This window comes from Ostrinia furnacalis, unplaced genomic scaffold (assembly GCF_004193835.3).
Source record: "Ostrinia furnacalis isolate ACB-3 unplaced genomic scaffold, ASM419383v2 OfSCF0657, whole genome shotgun sequence".
Lineage (NCBI taxonomy): Eukaryota > Metazoa > Arthropoda > Insecta > Lepidoptera > Crambidae > Ostrinia > Ostrinia furnacalis.
In genome coordinates this window covers 737,991-764,263 of record NW_021130896.1, presented here as the reverse complement: position 1 = coordinate 764,263, position 26,273 = coordinate 737,991, and the positions used below count along the sequence as shown (strand labels likewise).

General features: G+C 36.8%; 1 protein-coding gene and 1 long non-coding RNA gene across 3 annotated transcripts in view; one reads left to right on the top strand and one right to left on the bottom strand.

Moving 5' to 3' along the window:
* The window catches only part of LOC114366662 (vinculin-like), a 60,361-nt gene that overhangs the window by 9,184 nt on the left and 24,904 nt on the right, over nucleotides 1-26,273 (top strand). The window lies entirely within an intron of this gene.
* Nucleotides 11,954-15,875, bottom strand: LOC114366663 (uncharacterized). Its single transcript, XR_003657040.1, has 2 exons — nucleotides 15,766-15,875; nucleotides 11,954-13,268 (listed from the first exon to the last, which is right to left on the bottom strand). It is a non-coding gene; the product is annotated as an uncharacterized LOC114366663 (long non-coding RNA).

The window sequence follows — 26,273 nt, the reverse complement described above, 5'->3', positions numbered from 1 at the left end:
CCTGCGCACTGTCAACATTAATCCGTCGTTGGTTAACGATAACCGCGTAAAAAACCGCAAGATTTTTGTCAAGCGTTTTGGTCGTTTGGGCATTTTTGTCGAAAAAAATTGACATCACAACATCGCCTTAAATTATCCCAAACACACTGTATAAAAAGTTGTTTTGAAATTATCCCTAAACTGTTATAAGTGACGTTATAAGTTTCTACATATATTGACAAAACAATCAAATCTTTCCTCTTTATAATATTAATGTAGATCTACGGAAAATCGCATGGCGTTTTTGCAGATCAGTCTTTAATTATTGTTAGATTTGACTACCTACTAGTTACGAAATTACATTCTGGACTGAACACATCCTTGAAATTATTTTTCGTGAATACATTTCTGTTAATTTTTATAAGTTATTCCATTTTTGTATGTTTGATGAATCATCCTCAGAAAACCGACACAACAAGGGCAATCAAGTAAGGGTATTCCCTAAACTTCTCAAATATGATATCGTTTGGACAAATCCTTAACCGTGCGTCAATTGGTTATTACATTTATTTTACAAGTTCTAACCAAACCCAACTAATCTCCCAATATTGTTTAAATTACAGCCATGTTAATCCAATTAACATATCGAGGAACATCTAAACCCAACCGCAACGAGACTAAAACGTATTGATATATCGGACCGCAGTGAAATATGTTCACAATTTTAGTGGGTGTTGGCATGGCTCCCAACCACCAGGTTATTTCAGGAGTGCCGGGCCGAGGTCGTGACCCCTCCACCTTGCTGCCCTGGCGCGTGACGTCAGATTAATAAGCTTATGACGGCAATGAGACGTATTTTGAAATTAAAATTACATATTTCTACGTTCATCATAGGGACTGCAAAGGAGGAATACCGTTCTCCAACAAAGGAATTCTACAGTTACGAGTCAAATTAAAGGGGACGATTCAGAGTATCGCACATGACAATACAAAATACTTATAGAAAGTATGTACTCGTATAATCAGGTAGTATCAGGCTGCTGATAGACCAATCTCTCACAGAGGCTATTCATTTAGTGCTTTATGCATATGTTTACCTAATTTATCACTCCATCTGAAGAGAAAATAAATTTTAACAATCACCTGTTTTGAAATAAAAACTATTTACTTCTAATCCACAAAATAGCTTCTATTCTCTACATATTTTCAGCCTACCTCTACTTATCATTAACCAAAAACGCATTACCAAATTGCGTACGGAACCCAATTTAAAGCGATTGTTCTATAAATTACATAAATCCGCACTTAGTAACGTAATCGCTAACAATGGCGTTAAAGGAACAAAAAGGAAAGGTCCACCTGCGAGTAACAGTCAATTTAGTGTTACTACAATCAGCACCAGTTCCCGTAAAATGTTTAACCTGGTTCGTATATTTTTATTTTTAACTAGCTGACCCGGCGAACTTCGTACCGCCTTAGCGTAGAGATTTTCTTAATATTTTTTTCCGTAAGAACCATCCTTGGACTTCTACAAACATTTAAAAAAAAGAATTATCGAAATCGGTTCAGCCGTTCACACGTGATGCCGTGACAACGCGAAACGGGTTTCATTTTTATATATATAGATTAATAAGGAACTCTTATCATCTCTATGAATCCCCCACAAAGACCTTCCCACTAGGTAGTTAACTGCTTTTACTGTTTCCTATGTGAAGGAGAAAATTCATAGCAGTTGTGTGTTTTTCACCTTTTTACCCGACTGCGCCAGAAGGAGGGTTATTAATTGATCTGAACTGCCAACTTACAGACTGACTTTTGTGAATAGTTATAGGAACATCTTTAGAAGTTTTGGTTAAACTTTTAAAAATAAGTTACATTATTTTTGTGTGCGTCTCTACATTCTTATTAGTATATTTACGTGATCTTTTTTTTTACAATAAACAGATTTTTTTTAAAACTAAGGCAAACTTAACTCTAAACAAAATAAAAATGTAAACTTATTTTACTCAAAAATAAAAGTGTGTCCGTGAGAGGCAAAGAGGCGAGGATGCTGGCTGCATTTCCTCGCTGAATGGCAATACTAAGCCTTTGTGCAAGGAAAGAGCCAGTATTTACATTTTCCGAAATTTTAATTAATTTAGGGGAAATGGTCCGAAACAATGATTGTGTTAAAAAAATGTGGGATAAAAAATAGCCTTTTTTTTTACTACGAGTATATTCCAACGACAAGATAACATGGACTTTACTTGCCTATCTCACAGTTATGACGTATTTTGTAGACAGCTATCAATGTAATAACTAAGAGCCTGGTCTGAATATGGTTCCGGAATAGGTCAAGCTATATTTGGGACGAGTTAGGTATATGCTCTGGAAAGGGGCCTATCAACCAATAATGGTAGAATTTGAACTACCTATTTATAAATACAACTATATGATTTCAGGTAATATTCTGCAGCATACCAATCTTCCACTCTATCCAAGAGTCTTCAGCGCAGTTCCCAGACTACCAAGCCTATTACCAGAGCCCAGGTCTCTACCAAGAACAGCCTGACTACCCCATGATGGGGTATCCAACCAGGCGTCGGCATTACAAGAAGCCCTATGGGAGCAGCGGCGGCATACTGCCCTCCATCGACTATGACTACGAATCTGATGAATGCAGCTGCTCTTGCAACGTATGCGTCGACCTACAGCCCTGCTGCCGGCAAGTCTGCGTGAACTGTAATCAGCCGGTGCCGCCGGCTAACTTATTCCTAGTCCCATATCCGTACCCCTTACTCTTACATGAGCCCCAAACTACCACATGCTCGACAGAATCTACGACTACTAAGACTACAACGACAGAAACTACAACTAAAAAGACTACAACTGCACAAACTACAACGGCCATGCTTTTGCGCAAATACAATGACGTACCGATAGACTTTGACGACATTATTGCAAAGACGCCATCTAAAAATGGCGAAAGCAGATACATATTGACGTCTCTAAGAAAAACGAAGTCCAATTGGCTACCGAAATACGGGATTGTGCCGATTCCTGATCAACTGGCGGAGAGCTTGATGTCTCAGATGAGAAGCATGAAGGAAATAAACAATCATAGAGACTAGTCAAAGTATAAAAGTTAGGTATATCCACATTGGTGGCATGCTTATGTAATAAGTCGCACACTATGAATTTATGTGAATCTACCTTCACGCGGATAAAGAACAAAGTGGAAAGATCCAATGCAATGTTCGGAAGTTAGTTATTTTTGTACTTTAGTTAGAAGTTTTTTTACATAAAGTTGTTTTTAATAATGTTACCGGTAAGGCTATTATTATTGTATGTTATTTTCATGTGAATACTATAAACTTATAAACAGTAAACGTATCGCACAATATTTTATACCATTGCATAAATTATAAACAGTAATAAAATACGCTTTCACGTTTATATTTTTCGACTCTAGTTCAACGAATTTTTCCAAGACAATATTTTTGAGCAGTTTTGTAAAATGTAAAGGAATTCTAGCCAAAATAATGTTCAACAATGAAATAAGACTATTTTACTTTGACTATGAAAGAGGTATGATTATTCTAATTTATTTTCTAATTACCTAAATAAAACTACACCTACTCATTTGCATCAATGATGATGATTAATAACAGCCGCATGTTTCAGATTTTATACCTCAAATTAGTACTAATTCTAATTCACACAAGTGCCGCCCAGCTCTTAAATTATTACCCTCAAGCAGCTCAGAACGTTATACCTTATCAGAGTGTTCATAAAAACCCTGTCATGATCGCACAGCCGATGCCGACATCGTCCGAAAGCGATTACAGCGAATACACCGATTCCTTCGAGAAATGTTCCTGCACTTACCGCACTTGTAGCGAATGTTACAAGGCTAATCCGTGTTGTAAATCCATGTGCCAAAGTTGCAATGTAGGTGTGGTGCTCGTACCTTATCCTGTGCCCTTTCTAATTCCCACAACCACCACAACAACGTGTGCCACTAAAAGCACCACATCGACCACAACAACGACAACAACAACCACCACAAAAACAACTACAGTTCACCGAAGTACTACAATTCCGACTGTATCTAAAAAAATACAAAAATTGAAGTTTAAAAAAAGTGTAACCAGCGATTTCTTTAGTTCAGCAGAGAAAAGGACGAAAAGAAGATGTCCTCCCAGAGGTGTTTGTATGCCAAAGAAATACAGAATACAAAAGACAGGTACAATTTATCCCGAAGATCTTGTTCAAATGAGACGTACGGTAGCGGATAAGCCGCAGAAGAACAAATATAGTAAATCAAGAAGAAATGAAGAATTGTTGCCAAAATATGGGATTATGCCTATCCCAGATAATGTAGCAATAAAACTACTTTCACAACTACGAGACATCAGCAGTTTCAGGGTTGGAAATTCTTCAGAAAACTCTCTAGAATCGAAGGAAAGTAAGGGAAAAGTGTGACTGAAAAGTTGTTGGCAAGTGCTCCGTTTGCTAAATTATTTTTATTTTAAACATCGTGGGAATGACTGAAACGGTAAATAAAGCAATGACTGTTAGCATACAACACCATGGCGTTTTGATGGTTTAGTTATTTGTATAATTTCTTTAGCAATAATAAGCATTTGCTTATTGTAGATATTCTCTGAAACTGTAAGCTGTTCGTAAGGTAAAGATAAAGGTACCAACAAATATTTTGTTTATTTATAGGGCTCCGTTTGAAAATCACATGATCTCAACCAAAACGCATTACCGATTCACTGGCACTAATTCAAACACAAACACAAAATCACTTCAACCGCACTATCATCGTTATACCGGAACGGGTTCGCGCGCTCGATTAACTAATCGATTGAATTATTGACCCGCTAATTAATAATCGATTTATTAAGACAATGCCCGCGACATGTTCAGCGTGGCTTGACCTTTCAGAAGTCGGCGAGACTGCGCCCGAGTCGCGCGGGGTCACAAACGATGTATTTTTAGAGTTGAAAGTTCAAAATACGACGGTTGCGCGCGCGTTCCGAACGCGGCCGCTTGCCAACCGTCTGGGTTTCCGGTGAAAAATACTCGGGAAGGGTAAGAATTTTCAAGAGGAATGTTCATAGATTAAGTATCCTAAAGTAAATTCCATGAAACTGGATAGAAGATGCCGTTATAGAGGTAGAAACACAATTAATATACCTACTTACTCAAATGCGACTATGATTAAAAATTTCAGGACGGAGTTCAAGCGTCACACCGCGACTCTTCAGTGATCACTGCTAAAAAAAAACATCGTTTTTATAGACAGATGATAATATTGGATCATTTTTTATATTTTTTTCTTTAAATTGTGTAATTTCTCAACGTAAAAACCAAAATATTATAGTATGGCAAAAATAAAACATGTAAAAAACACAATCAGCAATAAAATTTAGCTGTCTGTTGTCCCTGAAAACACAATCAAACGAAATTGTATTCTCAGATACGTTGAATAAAACACACATTCCCATTCCTGAAAGACGCTGAAGCGCGGGCGCAGGGCACAGGGCCACAATGCAAATTGATTCAGTGGGTTTGCTCTCAATGAAGGCGCTTAAGTATTTGCTTCAGAACCAATTCCACAGTTTAAAGACTTGGTTTTTATTAAGAAACCATTTTTAAAAGTCAATTGAAGCTCAAGCGTAGATTTTGTTTTTTATGGTAGTCATCGAAGTTGAAGGTAATAAGTATTTACTCATAATTTATATTACGATTATGTGTAATCATTCAAATTAGTTTTAATAACATGATTTGTTAGGCAAAAAGTTTTTGCCAAATGCATCCGTCTTCAATAATACGTTTGCCCAAGAATTTAGTATTTTTCGTCTCCTCTATTTTTTTGACGATTGCTCACAATACATTTATGTGTCAACTTGTACATTTATGTCTACCGTTAATACGACTAGGTCTTTACCTCGTGGAACCCTAACTGATCGCATGAGACCGCGGTAACAATCGATTTCTATTTTCTCGATTCGCTGGTACTTGAAGGGTTACAACGTTCGAACACGGACCCCACTGAATATCTCCGCACTATAACTGCGCAGGCGACAGGTCACCGGTCGTCTATTTTTGTTCCATAGTATGATATTCGGCGTGGCCTTATTAATTTAGGTATTGGCACGAATTTAATAATTATTTCTAGATATATTTAAACGAACTGTAATGCTCCCATGTTGGCACTGTAGATCTAGAATCTAAAGTAGAATATAAAATAACGATAAGAAAAAAAGGTATTAATTTTTTTAATAATTTTAAATCCTTTTATTTGCCGTTTTAACTCCCCATGCAAAAGTAAGAGGTGTTTTATGTGGTATTTCCCTTTAAGAATTGTTTTCAAACGGATAAACTGATTTTAATAAGTATTTTAATTGTGTTTTTTTAGAAATTTATTTTTGTATGAAATCAGTATTTTTAAAATAAGCAACGATTACCTACAGTGCCTACAGTGGTAGGTGCCTCAATGATGATTTTTTAGGTATTTTGAGTGAAGTATCAACATTACATACAATATTAATAACGCTTAAGTACTAAGTAGTTATATTTTTTCTGTTTGTCTAATTAAATAAAAGGCGAAAAATCAAAAAGGACTATCAGTTGTTCAAGTATTTATCATAATGCCGATTACCTTGTATACCGAAACGCCTATATTTTACTTATCAGCAATGTGTTACAAGTACACGAAATGGCGGCTCCTAATTTAACAGGCATAGCAAGTTTCTGTTGAAATTTTTAAATTAGAAATACCTAGTGTACTTGTAATGTGTGTATTTGTAAAGATTTTCTTTCGTAATGAAAAAAATTAAATAATTATTAAGACTAGTTTTCTCTCGAGAATTATTTATTTATTTTTATTTACCTAATTGATACTTCAAGCTCAACATTGTGGCAGCGTAGTTAAAGGTGTTCGAGTCGATATTGTTTTTAAAATATCTAACGTCTATTAANATTTACGTAGACAAAATATGAACCGGATGCAACTGTTGAGAAGGCGGTCCAGTTTGTTAAGGAGAACTTGATTAAGGTCCGGATAACACACATCAGCATAATCTATGAGCGGGAAAATTAGGGCGTGGACAAGTAAAATCTTGGTTTTGACAGGAAGGAAATATTTTAATCTGCAAAGAGAACGCAATGTGGCAGTGACCTTCCGGCTAATCTCTGAGACCTGAGTCGTCCAGCCAAGAGTAGAGTCAAGGTATAGGCCAAGGTTCTTAACACTAGTACAGTATGGTATATCCACACTATTAAAAGTGACAGTTGAGACACTATTCATATTTAAACGACAGAGTTGTCGCTGGCTCCCGATTATTATAGCCTGGCATTTGTTGGGATTAACAGCAACGCCGTAACGATTTGACCATTCCCTGATATGTTCAAGGTCATCGTTTAAGCGATGTACAGCCTGGTCAATTTCGTCAAAACGACAATGTCGGTAAAGTTGAAGATCATCGGCATACAGATGGTGAGACGAGCCAATACCGAAGGTGAGTGAATTGATAAAAATAGAGAAAAGGAGAGGGGAAAGTATACCACCCTGCGGAACACCGGTCACGAGGTCACGCCAGTGGGAAATAGTTTTATCTATGCGTACGGCCTGTTGGCGTCCGCATAGGTATGAGGCGAACCAATCCATGACAACTGGTGACATATTGTATCTGGATAACAACGATAGGAGGACTTCATCTATTGTGTTAATAACATTTTATCATCCTGTTGAAGATATTGTCTAGTGTGATTGTGAGATACAGACTCAGTAGTGCTCCAGCACTTGTTGTTTGGAGACAGTGACTTTTTATCATGTGTTTTAGTTTAAGTCACGAGACATCATATTTAATAAAGATAATAATGTGTTTCTAATTGTTTGAGTATCATTTTCTAGATCATATTGACGGGCTTAGTTACCTCTGAAAAGTTTGTGCATTGATTAAAAATAATGGTAGAACATAAAATCAATGACGTAATAATAATTATGTCATTGATTTTATGTCATGATAATAACATAGCAAATGAAAATGAAAATGAAAATATTTATTGCCAGAATCAAACAATACAATAACTAAAAGACAGACCTCCACACTAGGCATTGCCTGTCCTGTGGAGGAGAGAATAACGATTAACAGGTAGAATTAAGTACGGCTAAGCTGAAGCGTTATTTAAGGAACCAATAAATCGAAAATATGAAAAGTACACAGAAGACGAAAAGGCATCAGGGATGGATGTAGGGTGTGTGCTGTTGTGTGTAAAAGTGTAGATGTGTTGTGTATTAGTGTGTGTGTGTGTGTGTGGGGGGGGGGGAGTATTTTCTTCTTCAATTATTTATTCTAATAAATTCTTCAGACTCATCATATGTCCAGTTCATCAGGGTCCGTGAGAGCATAAAATACGTAGCCTTATGCACAGATTAAATACCGCTTTAGTGCCAAAGTCGCCCACTAGATGGCGTTAAGTGTGTAAGAAAAAGTCCATTTTTTTGTCTATGGAGTCGCCGTTCTTCTCGTCAGAGTAAATATATTCTTTGCTTACTTTACTTTTGTGACAGCAAACAATCCGTTGTCATGACAATTACAGATTACTTCAACGCTATTATTATTTGTTATTTAAAAAATATTTAATACGACATTTAATTAAAACAAAATGTAACAATTGGACCAGAATGGTGCACTAAAAGTTACATTTAATAACAATGTATGCCATAATAAATGAATCTATCTATCTAAAACTTATCCGACGATTGAAAACCACACATTCGTTTCGCAAGCAACGGGTATCACGATGGCGCGCTCCATGTTCATAGTTCCGCTGATCATAACAAGATGGCGCTGTGCGCAGTTAGCTCGCGATATTAGAGTTTTTTTTCCTGAAAAGACGTCTCCCAGACCCAGCTTAGTCTACATTGAAATGTACAAGTTTGGAATTCAGAGAATAATTTTTGAAGCTTTATAACAAAGCGCGGATGCTCAGATGTTAGGAAATCGGTCTATATTAAGGCTGGGTTGCACCATCTTAATTCTGTACCCCCAGTGAAAACGGAGTTAAGTCAAAAATGGTGATTTTTGGGAAATCGCATTTGAAGTTAAAAAAAATCCTGCTTCGTCGCTATTAGAGATAACTTGGTGAAATATTTTTTAGGTGAAAGGTNCTTTAAAAGTCAATAAATGTATGAAAATGATGAATCATCGAACTTTTATGACTTTGTTCAGAGTGGTCCTACAACTTTTGTGCCATATTAACTATTGCTCCAAATAGCTAGTTCTAACAATACGTACCATAATTTTTTGTTGGCCGGCACTTTTAGAAAAGGCCCAAAAAGAATGATGTCCTTTCTGCTCACGATGGACTAATTATCTGCTATACTCTCGACTCTCTAAAGCACAACATTTATAAAAAAATTGCTGCGGTAATGCACTCCAGGTAACCGTGTGTGATGCTCATTGCTCATAGTGATTTTCGATACAGAGCCCCGTACATACGTTATACATAAATTATGGAAAGAAAACACCCAGACCAATACAAACAAATATATGTATGCAATTTTGGTATGATATTTTTATTTATTAATTAACAAAAAGACTGAACAAAATTGATGCGTGTACTGATTAATGTAATTAACCTCATGCAAAGTTTCGTGAATTGCAACANTATATTTACTGTAGTTATAAAGGTGTACCAAGGGTACATGTTACACCTTTTTATTCGATTGTAAGAGTACTGGTTTACCCACAAATCCGTTTTATCTGAATTTCGAAATCTTTTGATTACACTGGTGTTTATCATTCAAATCAATGACTAATGTTTGAACTAATTTGGACATATCAAGGTCTATCATTGGTATTTTTTTCAAACTTCTGCGTTGAGCCATTTACGAGATCTGGGACATCACAAAACATTACCCCAGCAAAATTCTAAATAACTTAAGAACCGGAACACGAACAAATTTTGCTATTCATGGACAAATTACTACGCAACAAGAGCTATCTATCCATGTATTTGGTTCTGGGATAGAACGACTTTAAAAAAAATTTCCAGGGTAATGTTTGAAACGTTACCCCAGCAAAATCTGTTTTTTCCTAATAACTTTAAAACTAAAATTTGAACGAATTTTGCTATTAGTGGACAAAGGAGATCATTCAGGCTTCATACATTTTTGGGCCTTTTTTGAAAGTGCCGGCCAACAAAAAAAAATGGTGCGTATTATTAGAACTAGCTATTTGGAGCAATAGTTAATATGGCATAAAAGTTGTAGGACCGCTCTGAACCAAGATAAACAATTTTGATGACTCATCATTTTCATGCATTTATTGATTTTTGAAAGTGCAGAGAATCATATAATGATTATTGATATTGATAGAACTAGTTATTTGAAGCATCTGTCATTATAGTGCGAAAGTGTGGGTTCATTGTCTGTTCAGTTATTTAAGTTTAAGNACTATACAAGATATCGAAAAACTGGTTACTGATCCTGAAACTGCTTCACGAGCTCTTTCAAACGGTACCAATAACAGGTTACAGAATAATCGGGATCTATCCGAAAATTCAATGTTTCCAGCTTCCATACTAAATGTATGCCAACCACTCAATATTAGAAGTGTATTTTTTTTTAAACTTTAAATAAACTCGTAAATTGCATTCTTATTTAAGATTATTTATGGAAAACATTAGTTTTAGGCTTTACTTGCTATAAAATTTGCTATAATATTATCAAGAGATGAGTACCATTATCTGTGATAGTCTCAGATCATAGAAGGGAATAGATGTGAAACGGGGGCGTGGCGCGTGTCTCCGCGATATGCCCAGAAACGAACATCGGCCGCGTAGCTAGGTTAGTCGCGATTCAGTCGTACTAAGGAAATGTTCTCCGATATTTTGGATAATGCGTCGTTACGTGCAATAAAACAAGTGAAACGAAGAACTACAGGAACAATGGAGTCATTTACTACATGTAAGTATTGCAAATCCATTGGTATTTTGCTTAATTGCTCATAGTGATTTTCGATACAGAGCCCCGTACATACGTTATACATAAATTATGGAAAGAAAACACCCAGACCAATACAAACAAATATATGTATGCAATTTTGGTATGATATTTTTATTTATTAATTAACAAAAAGACTGAACAAAATTGATGCGTGTACTGATTAATGTAATTAACCTCATGCAAAGTTTCGTGAATTGCAACAACTATAATTTATTATCCAAGCTCTAAATAATCGCTACTACGAGTAACTGATCATAAAATGTTTTTCCAATCGCTCAAGCTCCCGAGGATCTACCGATAGGTCGGGTGACGTAATCTTGAAATTCTTTTAGCCGGCGCGGAACTCCCGGAAGGTCGGGTGACGCCACGCCTCTTTGAACCGTGTTTACTTTGGCAGTTATATTCTAAATTTATTCGATTCTAAAATATATTCCCAAAAATTTTGAAAGTTGTTTTAATTTGTATCACTTGGATATGATTTGTATTAGAAAGTGCTGTAAGTGTGACGCTTGAACGGAAGGAAGTCAACCTAACCTAACCAACTGCGTATTTCTAAACTGCGAATTTCTATACTGTGTAGCCGCGAGAGCTCTTTGGCGCGCTGTCTTCGGCGAAGTATTGCGCGCGCAGATTGTGACAGCGAGAAATACCTACTTTAGCAGAAATACCAAGCCTTAATTCATTGTTTTTCCAGCCTTGACTTTGAAGTCGAGGATAAATAAAACGTCACAGATAACTAAAGTAAATATTTATTTATTCCTTAACGCGCGAAGTACACAGCCATTTTGATATAACTTAAATTACTTCTACGTATATTATTATGATAAATTTTGAAGTGTAAATACGTAATATGAATTTAACGTGTAAAATTTTGTATATAAAATAATGCATTACATTCTTTAACAATATGTATACAGTTTGTTTTACAATCTAATTTATTAGTCTATACATTTATTATTAACATTATTATCTATAATTAATTAATCTACTTAACCAACTAAATAAAACATAATAATATTGTATACTATTAAATTTAGTCACTAATATTCTTTGTTTACGATTTCCGAATAGTTACGACTCGAGACTTCGTCTCAAAAATACTTATTATACAATTTTGTACTCATAGTACGACCATCACATTATAGAAACTATTAAAATTTATTTAACCATAAATGCACATGCTAAAATACAACTCGAGTCGAATTACTGTGCGTTGAAATTGGCAGTAACATGTAGTAATTAAAATAAACTGAAACCTTTAATACATAGAACAATAAATATTTATACGCTGAACACTAAAAATTTATAAGCTGTAAACATACAGACAGTGCCCCCGGAAATATTGGTAAGTCAATAATATTAAATAGTTTGATTAGTAACAGTTCAACGCATATTGACTTCGTTCATTCAAATAACGAAACCTTTTAAACTTTGAGTTAATAATCTGTTACTGTTCATTTAAAAAAATACTAAAATACGTATTATTTCATTTCCACAAAAATATAGTCAGCGTTTTCTTGGGGTATTTTTAACTATGGAAAAAATTTTGCTAATTTTCTAGACAAACTTGTAACTAGTCCGATCCATCTCCAACACCTGAAGAATCCCCAACCTTTATCACAAAACATAGACCTTATACACATAAGAATCTATTACTATTAACAGATCTAACTAGAATAAATAGCTGTCATTGTAAACGAGAAACATAATACTTGTGTATTTTCAAAAAGGCCAGTTTTCACTGGGTCGACCGACAAATTAGCTGAATATCGCTTGAACCACCGACTTAATGCAACGATCCAAGATAATGTAACTACGGCTTAAATGACACTAAGATTGTCAGGTACTCGAAAGTAGAAACTTATAACGTTATTTTCAGTCAATTATCAGTTAAGCCTTTAATGTGCATAACAAGTCCAAATTTTTCATTGTTTGAACCTAAAAACAAGGGAAAAAAGTTCCTCAAATTATGCTGGGAACTTTATCCCACTGCCATATAGGGTTAAGTCGGTGGTAGAAGTTCGTCGGTCATACAGTTCGACCCACTAAAACTGTCCCCGAAAACTACGTATTATCTATTTAATAGAAACAAGTGCATATACCTGCAAACTAGTTGCAGTCGGTCGACGATAACATTTCAACTGCACAGATCAATTTGTTCTATCATTATGGGGAACAGTTCACTTGGCTTGCACCATGAGGGTCTGGATAAGGTCTTGGAAGTCAGTGACGTACCACGAAGCCCTCTTTTTCACCTCCTCCCTTACTACGTTGCCTCCGAAACCTGTAACAAGGAGAGTAAAACGGTCAGTAACATAGCTAAAGCAAATATTTTGTAAGTACGTAAAATCTAGCCAAGTGGAATTCAGAGTGACCAAGTTTGTAATATTGAGGATTGGCAGATCTATCTGATTTTTAGTGTATACAGGGTGGAAACGATAAGTGATCTCACTCGATTATTTCTAAACTATACAAGATATCGAAAAACTGGTTACTGATCCTGAAACTGCTTCACGAGCTCTTTCAAACGGTACCAATAACAGGTTACAGAATAATCGGGATCTATCCGAAAATTCAATGTTTCCAGCTTCCATACTAAATGTATGCCAACCACTCAATATTAGAAGTGTATTTTTTTTTAAACTTTAAATAAACTCGTAAATTGCATTCTTATTTAAGATTATTTATGGAAAACATTAGTTTTAGGCTTTACTTGCTATAAAATTTGCTATAATATTATCAAGAGATGAGTACCATTATCTGTGATAGTCTCAGATCATAGAAGGGAATAGATGTGAAACGGGGGCGTGGCGCGTGTCTCCGCGATATGCCCAGAAACGAACATCGGCCGCGTAGCTAGGTTAGTCGCGATTCAGTCGTACTAAGGAAATGTTCTCCGATATTTTGGATAATGCGTCGTTACGTGCAATAAAACAAGTGAAACGAAGAACTACAGGAACAATGGAGTCATTTACTACATGTAAGTATTGCAAATCCATTGGTATTTAGCTTATAAATAAAAAAAACTAAACATTTTTACGAACGAATTCAGTGCCGTAACAGTTACTGCGATATCGAAATCAGTGGTGATAAAAATTCTAACACACTTGTACATTGACGATTTAGTTAGCAACCACTTTATGTCATGCTCAACTACTGCGCAATGTATTTAATTTCTTCCGATATCCACTGTCGTGTGAAAATACACAGTACGGCCGCATGTGCCGGTCGTAAGATAGTGCCGCGCTCGTGTTCTAATGCGGTTTCCTATTATCGATAAATAGAAGTAAATTATAATTTTCTATTTTGTAATTTTAAATAAAAAAATGATGTGTTACTTGCGATTATAAGATTTTACAAAAAAATAAAATAACAGTAGAAGCCTCTTTCTTTATTTATTAGAGAATAAATTTTATAATAATACATTAACTTAAATTAGTAACTGTCAACTATGTAATTACTATAAGAGCTAGTTGAAAGCCTAATATAGGCATTATTTTTGATAAACATATGCGGTACGCAGATCGCCATAATTAAAAAGTAAATGCGTTATAGTAGTTAATAATAACGTATAATAATAAAAAGGTTTTCATACATAAGCATTTAGTGAAATCAGTTTCGATCCTTGCCCCTAGCGATTTAAAGTATCGATATCTTGTCGACTCCATTTTATCTTTGTTCTCTCACTAGCGTTTTCTTAGTGTGCGTCACGTCACGCGGCCATTGATTGGCCATAAGGCATGCCTTCTGGCCAATCACAGCACTTTTAAGCCGGTTGCACATGTTGTCGTAGACTCTCAGTCGCTTTGTTTTTACACAGTTGAACGTGTGTGTGGGAGCTGTGGTGGGGGAAATGTGGGGACACTGGTTCTCGTTGTAGTTACGCGCGACTTCATATCTATTCTCTTTCTATGATCTGAGGTGATAGTACTAAATGTATGGAAGATGGAAACATTGAATTTTTAGATAGATACAGTTTATTCTGTAACTTAATATTGATACCATTGGATAGAGCTCGTGAAGCACTTTTAGGATCAGTAACCAGTTTTACGATATCTTTTGTAGTTTTTAATATTATGAGGCTGTACCAAATGCATAGAAGCTGTAAACATTGAATTTTCGGATAGATCCAGTTTATTCTTTAACCTATTATTGGTACCGTTTGATAGAGCTCATGAAGCACTTTCAGGATCAGTAACTAGTTTTTTGATATCTTGTATAGTTTAGAAATAATCCAATGAGATCACTTATCGTTTCCACCCTGTATATCCTAAAATATCCTTGAGCTGGGTATACAATATTGAGAAAGTCTATGTCCAGCTGTGAACTGAGTAGAGAGTAATGTGCAGAGTCAGGACACTGAATTCTGAGTCAGGTTGCCTCTACGTTAGTAGCGCCATCTCAAATCACCTCCAGAAGTCCAGAGGCCAGATTACTAGAACCCTCTGACCATAAGATTTATTTAAATGAGTATATACTCGCCTCCCCAACCCGGCTGGCCAGCGTGGGGAGTGTAGGCCTAATTCTACATTTATTGCCTCTGGTAAATTAGAGAGGGTCGTCCTTCTGCAGTGGAGTCTCCACTGTTCACACCTCTCCAATGACTTGATAATGATGAGTGTATACTAACCAATAAAGCCGTCAGCAGGCGGGCATGCTTCAGCATCGGTGGCACCATCTCCGATCATAATGAGCCTCTGGTACCCGTGCAGTTCCTTCAGCCGCCTAATCACCAGCCTTATGCCACATGACTTACGGTTGAAAATAAGCTAGACACTAACCAATGAAGCCGTCAGCGGGCGGGCATGCTTCAGCGTCGGTGGCCCCATCTCCGATCATGATGAGCCTCTGGTACCCGTGCAGTTCCTTCAGCCGCCTAATCACCAGCCTTATGCCACATGACTTACGGTTAAAAATAAGCAAGATACTAACCAATGAAGCCGTCAGCGGGCGGGCATGCTTCAGCATCGGTGGCACCATCTCCGATCATGATGAGCCTCTGGTATCCGTGAAGTTCCTTCAGCCGCCTGATGACCAGCCCCTTGCCGCCAGACCTTGAGGTAGGTTCGTTCTCATCGAAGCCCGCGTAATCGCCTGCAAAGATGAAAAAACAATTGTTATTTACGGAAAATATTATGGTATTACAAGAAATAGGAAACTGTTATAGTTATGAACAAATTATTAAAATCAAAAATATCTTTTGGGGAGTGGATTCCGACCACATACATAGCTAAGACCACATAGATAGCTAAGACCACATAGATAGCTAAGCAACAGAATCGAGGCCTTCAATTTCTGGTAGACACAAAAAGAAATAAAAAAGTGGCTAGGGTGCATCGTAGACTGATTATAAAATATCAATATTAAATTAACCTGATTGTCCGATAAAGAAATAATGATTCAGAGTACACATCACTTCATGTCGTATGAGATAGGACAATCTATTGTTGCCCTACTGTACAATATAGTAAAAAATAAAACAAATAAACAAAGCTATATACAAATACAAAACAAATACAAGGTATAGTGTTGAAAACAAAAATATTGCGTTCTACAGTGTAAAGTAAACAATGGCATTGCGTCAACATACAAGATGCCCCCTGCGAAGACGTATATAGTCATAATAAGTCAAAACAAGTGATAAGCTCACTGGATAGGTACCTAGAAGATTGTACATAATTATCATTAACTCTAGTATTGAAATCTTGTATAAACATTTTGCGCATTAATTAAATATACGATTAACCTCTCAATGGATATTGAGTTCTGTTTAAAATTCAATTTTGTTATAAAAGCCGGTTCAAGATAGATAGTACCTTCCTTCTAAATAAATATTTTTATGTATTAGCTAATCACGATACCAAAATAACTTATTACTGGTTTTTGCGGAAAGTTTCGCGGATTAAATCGCAAATGTAAACAACAAACGAGTTATCTTATCATTTATTTACAGGTAAATATAAAGAAACTTAGCAAATATTTTACCAAAGTGATATTCATACTTTATTTATAGAATTGGTAATAACATTACAAAACAATATTTTTTCTTGTGTACTTTTTTACATCTGGATTACAATTTTGATCAGTCTCTAGCTCTACTTGTCTTTCTCACTCGTCATAGAATGATGGCATGTGTGATAGATATGGATAAATACAAAATACAAATATATTTTAAAGTGCTATGTCACTGTCGGCGCTTTAATAAAATAAAGCCAGTTTAAATACTTTATTAATGATAAAGGGGGACGATGCGATGTACGTGCGTAAGAAGAATAAATAAATCAGTAATCTGCGCTAAAAGTTAATAAAAATAATCATTAACAGCCCTTTACAGTCCACTGCTGGACTATGAGCCTCCTCCACTATAGTGGAGGGTTTTGCCATAATCTCCACGCTAGGCAGGCGGGTTGGAGATTGCAGTTTAAAAGATTGATGTTTTTCAGAGAGCGCTGCTGCCCATTCTCTGTTTAATGTGTAGTCCCTAAGTCGCCTCTTACGACACCCGCGGGAAGAGTAGGGGTTGGTGACAAATGACAAAATAAAAATAATATCTAACATTATTTTTATCTGTGCCCAGACAACAAAGGAAAGAGAGAAAGAAAGAAAAAATACTTAATTGATGCAAGTACCGACATCTTTACAAAATAAAATAACAGTAAGGCGTAATAACCCATTTGGTAAATACATACATAGAAAACACCATTGCAAGAAGCTAAGGATAATTTCACAGGATTTTCTTTTTTATTGCTTGTAATGTCACATTTTTTCTGATACTCCTGTGTTTGTAATTCTTAGCCTAGAAGCAGACCACCGACTTTTAGTTGGCCGATAGTTGGTCTCGATTCTAATTTTTATGAGGAATCGGCCGATACGATATCGGTGTAGTGTGTTTACTTTCATACATGTCCATACTGATTATTATCAGCCCGTTGGTATCGGCCAACTAAAAGTCGGTGGTCTGCGCCTAGGCTTACTTTTTTCATATTGTGTGTCAATGTGTTTTGCAAATAAACCTTTTATCTAACTATCTAAGGTAAAATGGTGTGGTTGGCAACAAATCGATATTATAGGCCAAATCTACAAAGAAATTCACACTGATAGCGGTTGCTAATCAATCCATATGTATGATTGATTGTCACTAAAATACAAATAACTCTTTACTTCTTTATCGGTTTATCAGATTATTGAAAACCAAATAACAGTATTATATTTTATTGACCTACATTAACTACGCAGCAAGAAATAGGTCTATGACCTGGCAAAAAAGATACGCAATTAATTTGAATTACAGCAACAATCCAAGAAATCTACAATCATGTCAAAAACACACCTTTTTCTAAAAAAGATGTGATTCTGTTTTTCTTCTGTTCTTACTTTATTGCCCATTTTATTTTTGTTTTTTTACCCATGGCTCCTGAAAGTCCTAAAATCTTTCCATTCAAAAAACACACCTTTCAGAAGAAAGAACACAGAAGTGTTTACAATGTTTTTGCAAATACATCCTAATAGCAATATGACTTTAAGATAACTTCATGACATTATTGTGAACGCTAAATAGGATCTCGTGTACAGTCCACGTGTATGCATGCCACACGCTGTTGCAATCAATTGAGACTACGTAGTACACAACAAACAGCAATGGACATAGGTCTATTAACTCAGTCAGAACCTGAGGTATGGGAGCGGCACAGAGGGCTAACATTGTCATTATTACACTCGACATCAAATAAATCGCACTTCCCGCGACAAGCACTTTTAAACGAATGCATCCCCACTTCCCACCAATATTGGCACCATTTAAAAGTCTAGTTCTAAACTTAATTTCATTAAAAGAAAGGTTTTTATTTACCCCAAAAATGTGTCTTTAGAAGGATCCAGAGTCACTTCTTCGGTAGTTACGCTTGAGCCAACTTTTATGGCTATAAAACTGTTAAGTTGGGATTAATCGCTATCCATACGTTAAATACCATACCTAAAGAGGATTTAGGACGCTATTTGGATCAAATATGTAATTGCTCAATAATGAATAATAAATCAATAAATAAATAAAATGGTCACTTGAGTGTTACGTAACTTTTAGAGAGAGGGGGGGGGGGGGTACAGAAAAACGTTACGGTGCGTTAAGCACTAGACTTATAGTACCTACACAAGCGGCAATGGACTAATAAAGATTAATAAAACTCAATAGAAACACGCAATATGACCGCCATATTTCCCTGATCTTATCTACTATTAATAGTGGTATGACGCTTCCAGAACACGCCCCTCTGATATTATTAATATCGAAGAGGACATAGGAACATGACTTCGACCGATCAAAACAATATAATCGTGGCCCAGTTTGTGCATATAGAACGCAATGATGATGAATTCAGAAGGTTCGCTTTGAATAAGCACGCAAATGGTGGTAACGTAAAACATTCATGTTTTAGACGTATTCTTCCTCTAGATGCAAATTAATATCTTGGACATTATTTTGGGCAACTGTCTCTTCAAACCCACAATTTGGGATACTAGATAGCAGTAACATCCTTAATCATTTCATACTTGGCCAATATAACCACCACCACCCACAAGGTGGACCGGATAGCAGGAAGGCACTGGATGCAGGCCGCTACCAACCGGTCATTATGGAAGTAATTGGGGAGGCCTATGTTCAGCAGTGGACGTCCGATGATGATACAAATATGCATGCACACAGGTTTGTCATGAACCTCTGACTTAGAATTCCTAAACCACTCTGAATATTGTAGAATTGTTAGATAAGTAATTGTAAGATAAGTACATAGGTAGAAAACCCCTACGGATTTCAGTTTCAAGTCGGCCGATCAAGCTGTACATTCTGGCTCCACAGGAGCTGCAGCGGTGGGAACGAGAGGTGGGAATAGTCACGTCTATTATGCTGAGCTAGTGATGTATTTCGTGACACTAGAGCCCCTACTTAATACACGTATCGTGTCCACATAAACATAAACGCAAAAGGTGGCGTCCGACCGTCAGCTGCGCACGCGTTCGCAGCGTGCAACGATAAACAGTTGTTTTTCTCGTCGCAATGCGATGCAAGGAATAACTTTCATCATCATCAACAGCTCTTTACAGTCCACTGCTGGACTATGAGCCTCCTCCACTATAGTAGAGGGTTTTGCCATAATCCCCACGCTTGGCAGGCGGGTTGGAGATCGCAGTTTAAAAGATTTATGTTTTTCAGAGAGCGCTGCTGCCCGTTCTCTGTTTAACTTTAAAACGCCTAAAAAGTGTTAAGATGCATCGAATTAAACTTTTGACACGCCCATTTTCTTATAAATTTGGCATACATAACTCACTTTTGTGTTTTTTTTTGTGTGTTTTTTTCACTGGGTGTGACTATGTATAATATTTATGTATTTAAAAAAAAAGTATATAAGTAGTCGTATCCGTTAAGGTAGCACCCATAACACAAGCATTAAGTTACTCACTTTGGGGCTAGCTGGCGCTGTGTGAAATTTTATTTTTATTTATTTTATTTTATAAAACACATGACAAATTACAATTTTCAAAAAATTATTTTAAGAAAATTGTTTTGCTTAGATCTAGATTGTAATTCAATTGTCCAAAGATTTATTTATTTATTTTATTTTAATCCAGGATTGAACCGACCTTGCGTAAAGCGTTATTTTCCAATACTGGCACACGCATTGGTGAAGGCATATGTGTGGACAAGGCATAAGGAACTTGAAATACAAGTACAAGTTGAAGTTCGTATTAAACTTACTCGTATCTCCTATGCAATAGTCATAATTGACATAATAATAGTGATAACAGGAGAAAGATATGCTTCTTAATTAATTGAGTGAAGCATGTGACTCACGAGTGGCACGTTTGAATAATGACCCGACAATTACATCATATGGATCACAGGCCGTGACATTGCAAGAGATATTAACTGTGTCTGATAGGTTTCCCCAAGTCCCCGCTATCTATTTGCTACATTGTGAAAGAGGGATTCCTTCAAATTGGGGAGGTACCTACAACCCGGTCGAGGTAAGTGCGCACCCAGCAGCCGTAACGTCACATCGACGCTCTGGCAGGCCTGGCTCACTCCGCGCGGTACATCCGATAATTACCTACAGCGAAGCGCCCCGCCGGCGGGTATTATATCAGTCGAGTGTCACGCGCGCGCCCGTCAGGACGCTGGCGTGCGTTGTAGTACCTAATTCTATGATCGAAGTATTATTTAAAAATGGACATAAAGAGAAAGAAATATTATTGTGCGGCGTTCGGGTGTTTAAATTCGAAAATAAATCTACCGGATTTATCTTTTTTTTCGCTTCCCAAAGATGCTGAAAGGTATGTTGGCCATGTAGGTAATCAATAATTCTTAGGATAGTATAGGAACCTAACCTACCATGACTACTGCTCAGAATGCGTTCGTTCGTTTCAGCCAAAAATGACGTCCACTGCTGGACAAAGGCCTCTCCCAAGGTTTTCCATAATCAATGCGTACTTACCTACATACGTACCTCATTACAAATAAGTAGATTAATTATTTTTTTACTAGACACTACTAGACAGCAACCCTAACAGCGTAAGAAGAGTTCAGAGGCACGCGATAGAAAGAGACAAAACTTGTAGGTGAATAAAATTGTAGGTACGTAGTGCTGTGCGAGCTGAATTCCACTGTATCGCGTCGTAGCAAGACTCGCATTTATTTAAATCGTCTTGCGGAGTAATCCTTCTGTACCTGTACTATTACTTATTCTGTGGCTCTGGTACGACGGAGCGAACGCGGGGGGTGTGCGGGTGAGTGCGAGGGAGAGTCGCATTCCAACTAGCGCACCTAGTTAACTCGATCGTGTTGTACCTACCTACAACCAACCTACTTACTAATCATCTATACTTATAATAAATCTGTAGAGAGGTCAATTCTGTACATGAAATATATTTTCAAAATAACTATCAGGGGGTGATTAGTGATCGATACTGATGCCAGAAATGCAATCAGTAAAATTTTTGTCTGTCTGTCTGTCTGTCTGTCTGTCTGTCTGTCTGTCTGTCTGTCTGTATGTTCCTTATAGAAACAAAAACTACTTGACGGATTTTAACGAAACTTGGTACAATCATTCTTCATACTCCTGGGCAGGTTATAGGATACTTAGGAATTTCCACGGGAACGGGAATTAGCGGGAAAATCCTTTTGTATGAAAAATCTAAACCGCTTAAGTTAGACGCTTGAAATTTGGCATGCAAGTATCTTAGTAAACTTAAAGCTTAGTTACAACAGGATATTGCAAAATTCCCACGGGAACGGGAGTTAGCGGGAAAAAACATTTGTATGAAAAAATCTAAACCGCACAAAATAGATGAAGGGGGTAAAACGGGATCCACGCGTACGAAGTCGCGGGCGGCCGCTAGTATAAACATAAAACAACTGTGAAGATGGATGGATATTTATTACTCCTTCTGGAAAAATCACTGGACTTTTGATGAAAGTTTAGTTTTATAGCATCAAAAATAGTTATTATCCAAATCTACGATAACAAATTCGCAGGCAAAAGATAGTAACTAATAATTCAATAGTACTGATAACTACTAATGATGATGATGATGCTAAAGTGGTAATGGGGAATTTAGAGCAAACGAATTCCCGAATGGAGACCACATCTTGACAAACGCATTGTGTGACCCTGCTCGATTGACCGATGACCTCAAAAAGATAGCCGACCAGTGACTGGATGGATAGCGAGAAATCGTCGCTTTTTTTTTAGATTATTAGTAATTTGTTATAGTCCCGTTATCCCCTCGTACTAAGCTAAATATGCTTGTGTCACGAGTGAGCTCACCACAATAGTCGAGCGGCGGCGGGGACCGAACCCGCGTTCCCCGGATCACGAGTCGGCCAGTCCGACCCTTCACTGTTCGGCTATTGTGGCACTTTGTGGAAGTCTTATGACCAGCAGTGGACTACCGTGGTTTGAAATGATGGTGATGACAAACTGGCTGGTCTCATAAGTAAATATCGCGCCACAAATTAATTTCATCAGCTAGGAAAACCTGATCAATCTACCTCTTATCTTAGTCAGAAATCTTGCTATTGCGATAATTTGCTAAATTTAAATTACCTTGCCTATGATATAATATTACGCAATGGTTGACATCAAATGCGTAATCAAAATTGTGGATGGATAATACGAAACTATAACAGCTGTTTCTAAGGAAACAAACACATTAATATTAAGTGTATTTTAATATTATGCGTATTTTCCCAGTCACCGGTAATAAACCGGCTCGGAGGTTATTCCCGATTTCATTTAATTAATTTATACGACTTTTTAACTACACGAATACAAAAGTGTTTGTAATTATTGTTTACGAGCCCACTAGTTCTTGACTAATTGGTTAGATACCAATGCGGCTCTTTTTTTCTATTTTACTAGTTCGTTAGTCTCAGCCAAATGACGTCCACTGCTGGACAAAGGCCTCCCCCAATTTTACTAGTACCAACAATATGTATTTTATGTCTTTGCGTTATTATGACATCCTACCTCGTTGTAAAACTGTCTTTCTTTGTACAAAATTAACATTGAGGAAATTAAAAAAGTAACGGCCGAATACTGAAACGCCATTTAAATATTTGACGGCTTCTCAAATAGTTAAGCAGCTCCTAAACTTACATTTCGCATACTCAAAACAATATCTGAGCAGTTCTCAATTTTTAAGCACCTCTCAAATTAAGTTGCACTCAAACTCCACTTAAATGAATTTTCGCATACTGAAACGCCATTCAACGCTAAGCATTACTCAAACAACTGTCAAATTTTCTTAAGCANCTCTTCCGTTAAGACTTTAAATTTGAGACGTCAAAATTCTAAATTAACTTTGAAGAAAGAACTCTCAAGAACGAAGAACTTTCATCCTTTGTCGGCGGAGCTTATCGAAGAAGCTGAGAAGAGGCTGTTGTTAAAGAGTCAAATTGACAGCTTCCCTGATGAGTTAATACAACCTGGTCATCTTTCACCTCACTCGAGATTAAAGCATCTTGATATACGTCGTTCATCAGATAGTCTTCTCCGCCTCGTCGGGAGGATTCTCCGTGCTCAAGANATTTATCATTAGAAATCAACTACGGGGGCTAAGGAGATAAAATGAGGGTTGGAAGTTTATATTATGAAAGTCCTATGTGTTTAAAGTAAGAGAGTTGAAATTTAAAATGTATGCGCTGTAGATGCTAAGAGCGGATTTTACGAAACTCCACCCCTAATGGAGTAAAACGAGGTCCACGCGTACGAAGTCGCGGGCGGCCGCTAGTGTTAGATATAATTAGGCAGAGTGCCAGTTTGGGAAATATAGCATGTAGTTTTTTCGTAATTAAATAAAAATCCAGTTATATCGCCATGCACGGCAACTTTACATTCGTGTAAAGTGATGTAATGGAACATAAATCATTTTACACCACACTGAATTGACCACCCGCTAACAAGTGTAAAGTGATACATTTTACGCCATTTCTGTTGATATTTTTTTGTTTCTTTGATTTTAGAAAAAGTTGTAAAACAAACATTAGTAATTCGCTTCCACCTTCGGCCTGATCATCACTTACCATCAGGTGAGATACAGGCCAAGAGCTTCCTCGTTGTGGATAAAAAAAAAAAAAAAATTACACTATGAGGAATCATTATTTCAGGTTATTTAGGGTAAATCGTCCAAAAATTTCTACTTATATCAATATACACCAATTTTGTGATGAGAAAAAAAATGTGTAAACTGATCTAACTAACATAATAGCGATCTAAGTATCCTAATAATTATGTGTAAAGTGATATAAGTGGCGATTGTAAAGGAATAAGGCTAGAATTTTAGAGTGGATTCTAATTATTTACTCCTTAAATGTTTATTCTGATCTGAAACTACTATTTTATTAATTATTACACCATATACCATGAATGATATCGGCCTAAATCACATACATTATCTCCTATTTTAAAGTAAGTATTAGTTGAAGCAATTGGGTAATAAAGACCAGAAACAACAATGGTTTCACATCAACTAATTAGACAGGAGACAGAGAAAAGTTTGTTTTCTACAATTACCTTATTGGGAATCAAACTCTGGACCAGAGATGATGATGTCAAGCTATATTGATTGCTTTTTGGCTACAGAAGGATAATATAAAAGTAAAGTCATAAAATGCATTTGTTTTCAACAAAGAGGCTTTTAAAAAGCCCTTTAACACGTCCTAGTATCACTTGAACCCTACTTTTATTTTGGGACATAAATAGGTCAGTGCTGAGAAGAAGCAGCGCAAGATATTTAGCCACCCTTGTCAGCCTCTTCTTAAATCATAAATAACTTGAAAAAATCGAACTGCCTAAGACGGGAATCTTCTTAAATCAATAGAGACATGATTAACAAGACATGTTATACTTGCGAGCTAAGCAGATAAAGTCCAGCAACACATGCCATTTACATAATTATTTACTTTATACATAGTATCCATTCATAAGGACTTACGTAGTTAGTTTTGCAGGGCAATCGAATATTGCACTTAACCTTTTGATTAGACCATTGTGCGCTATTTGATCTTCCTATTCCAACCGCTCCAGATCCCCCCAGGTAGCAGCAGCCTATCTAGGTCTCTACAGGCCTTCTGCAGCGACCCTGGTGATTGGAGAATTTGAGCCTGTTGATCTGCTACGCTTCTGCACTCCTTGTGCACGTGCTGTGGTTTTTCTTCTGCCTCCATGCATCTTCTGCACATCAGGCTGTCTGTACAGCTATACTGTGTAGGTGTTTGTTTAACATACCTGTTATTACACTTAGGACCTTGCGGATGTTGTCCCTGTTAAGTCTTATGAGTCTTTAACTTTTTCGATATAATATCCACAACTGCATCTTTTGTTTGCCTACATCTTTCACAATCTTTCCATTCTGTGTGGTGTTATTTTTCTATTTTGGAGCGCAGCCAGGTCTTGATCTGTGCTTATGGTATCGGCATTATAATTGTTCCGGACCAAATACCGTCGTGTACGATCCCCTTCTGGCCAGTTCATCTGCTGCGTCGTTGCCCAAGGAGTTACTGTGTCCTTTGATCCACTTCAGGAGTGCAGGGTAACGCCATTTGCATCTGCAATGACTTAGGAGCGCGTCATGGCATTCCAATATAAGTATTATAATGTAGTATATTAAGTTGCTTTGTATTGCTTGCACTATCTGAGATTATTTTTATATTCAGACCTCGGATGTCTATGGTTGCAACCGCCTGTGCTGCTCTGATTGCAATCTGCTTGGAAAATTGTATTGTGTTTATCAAGTG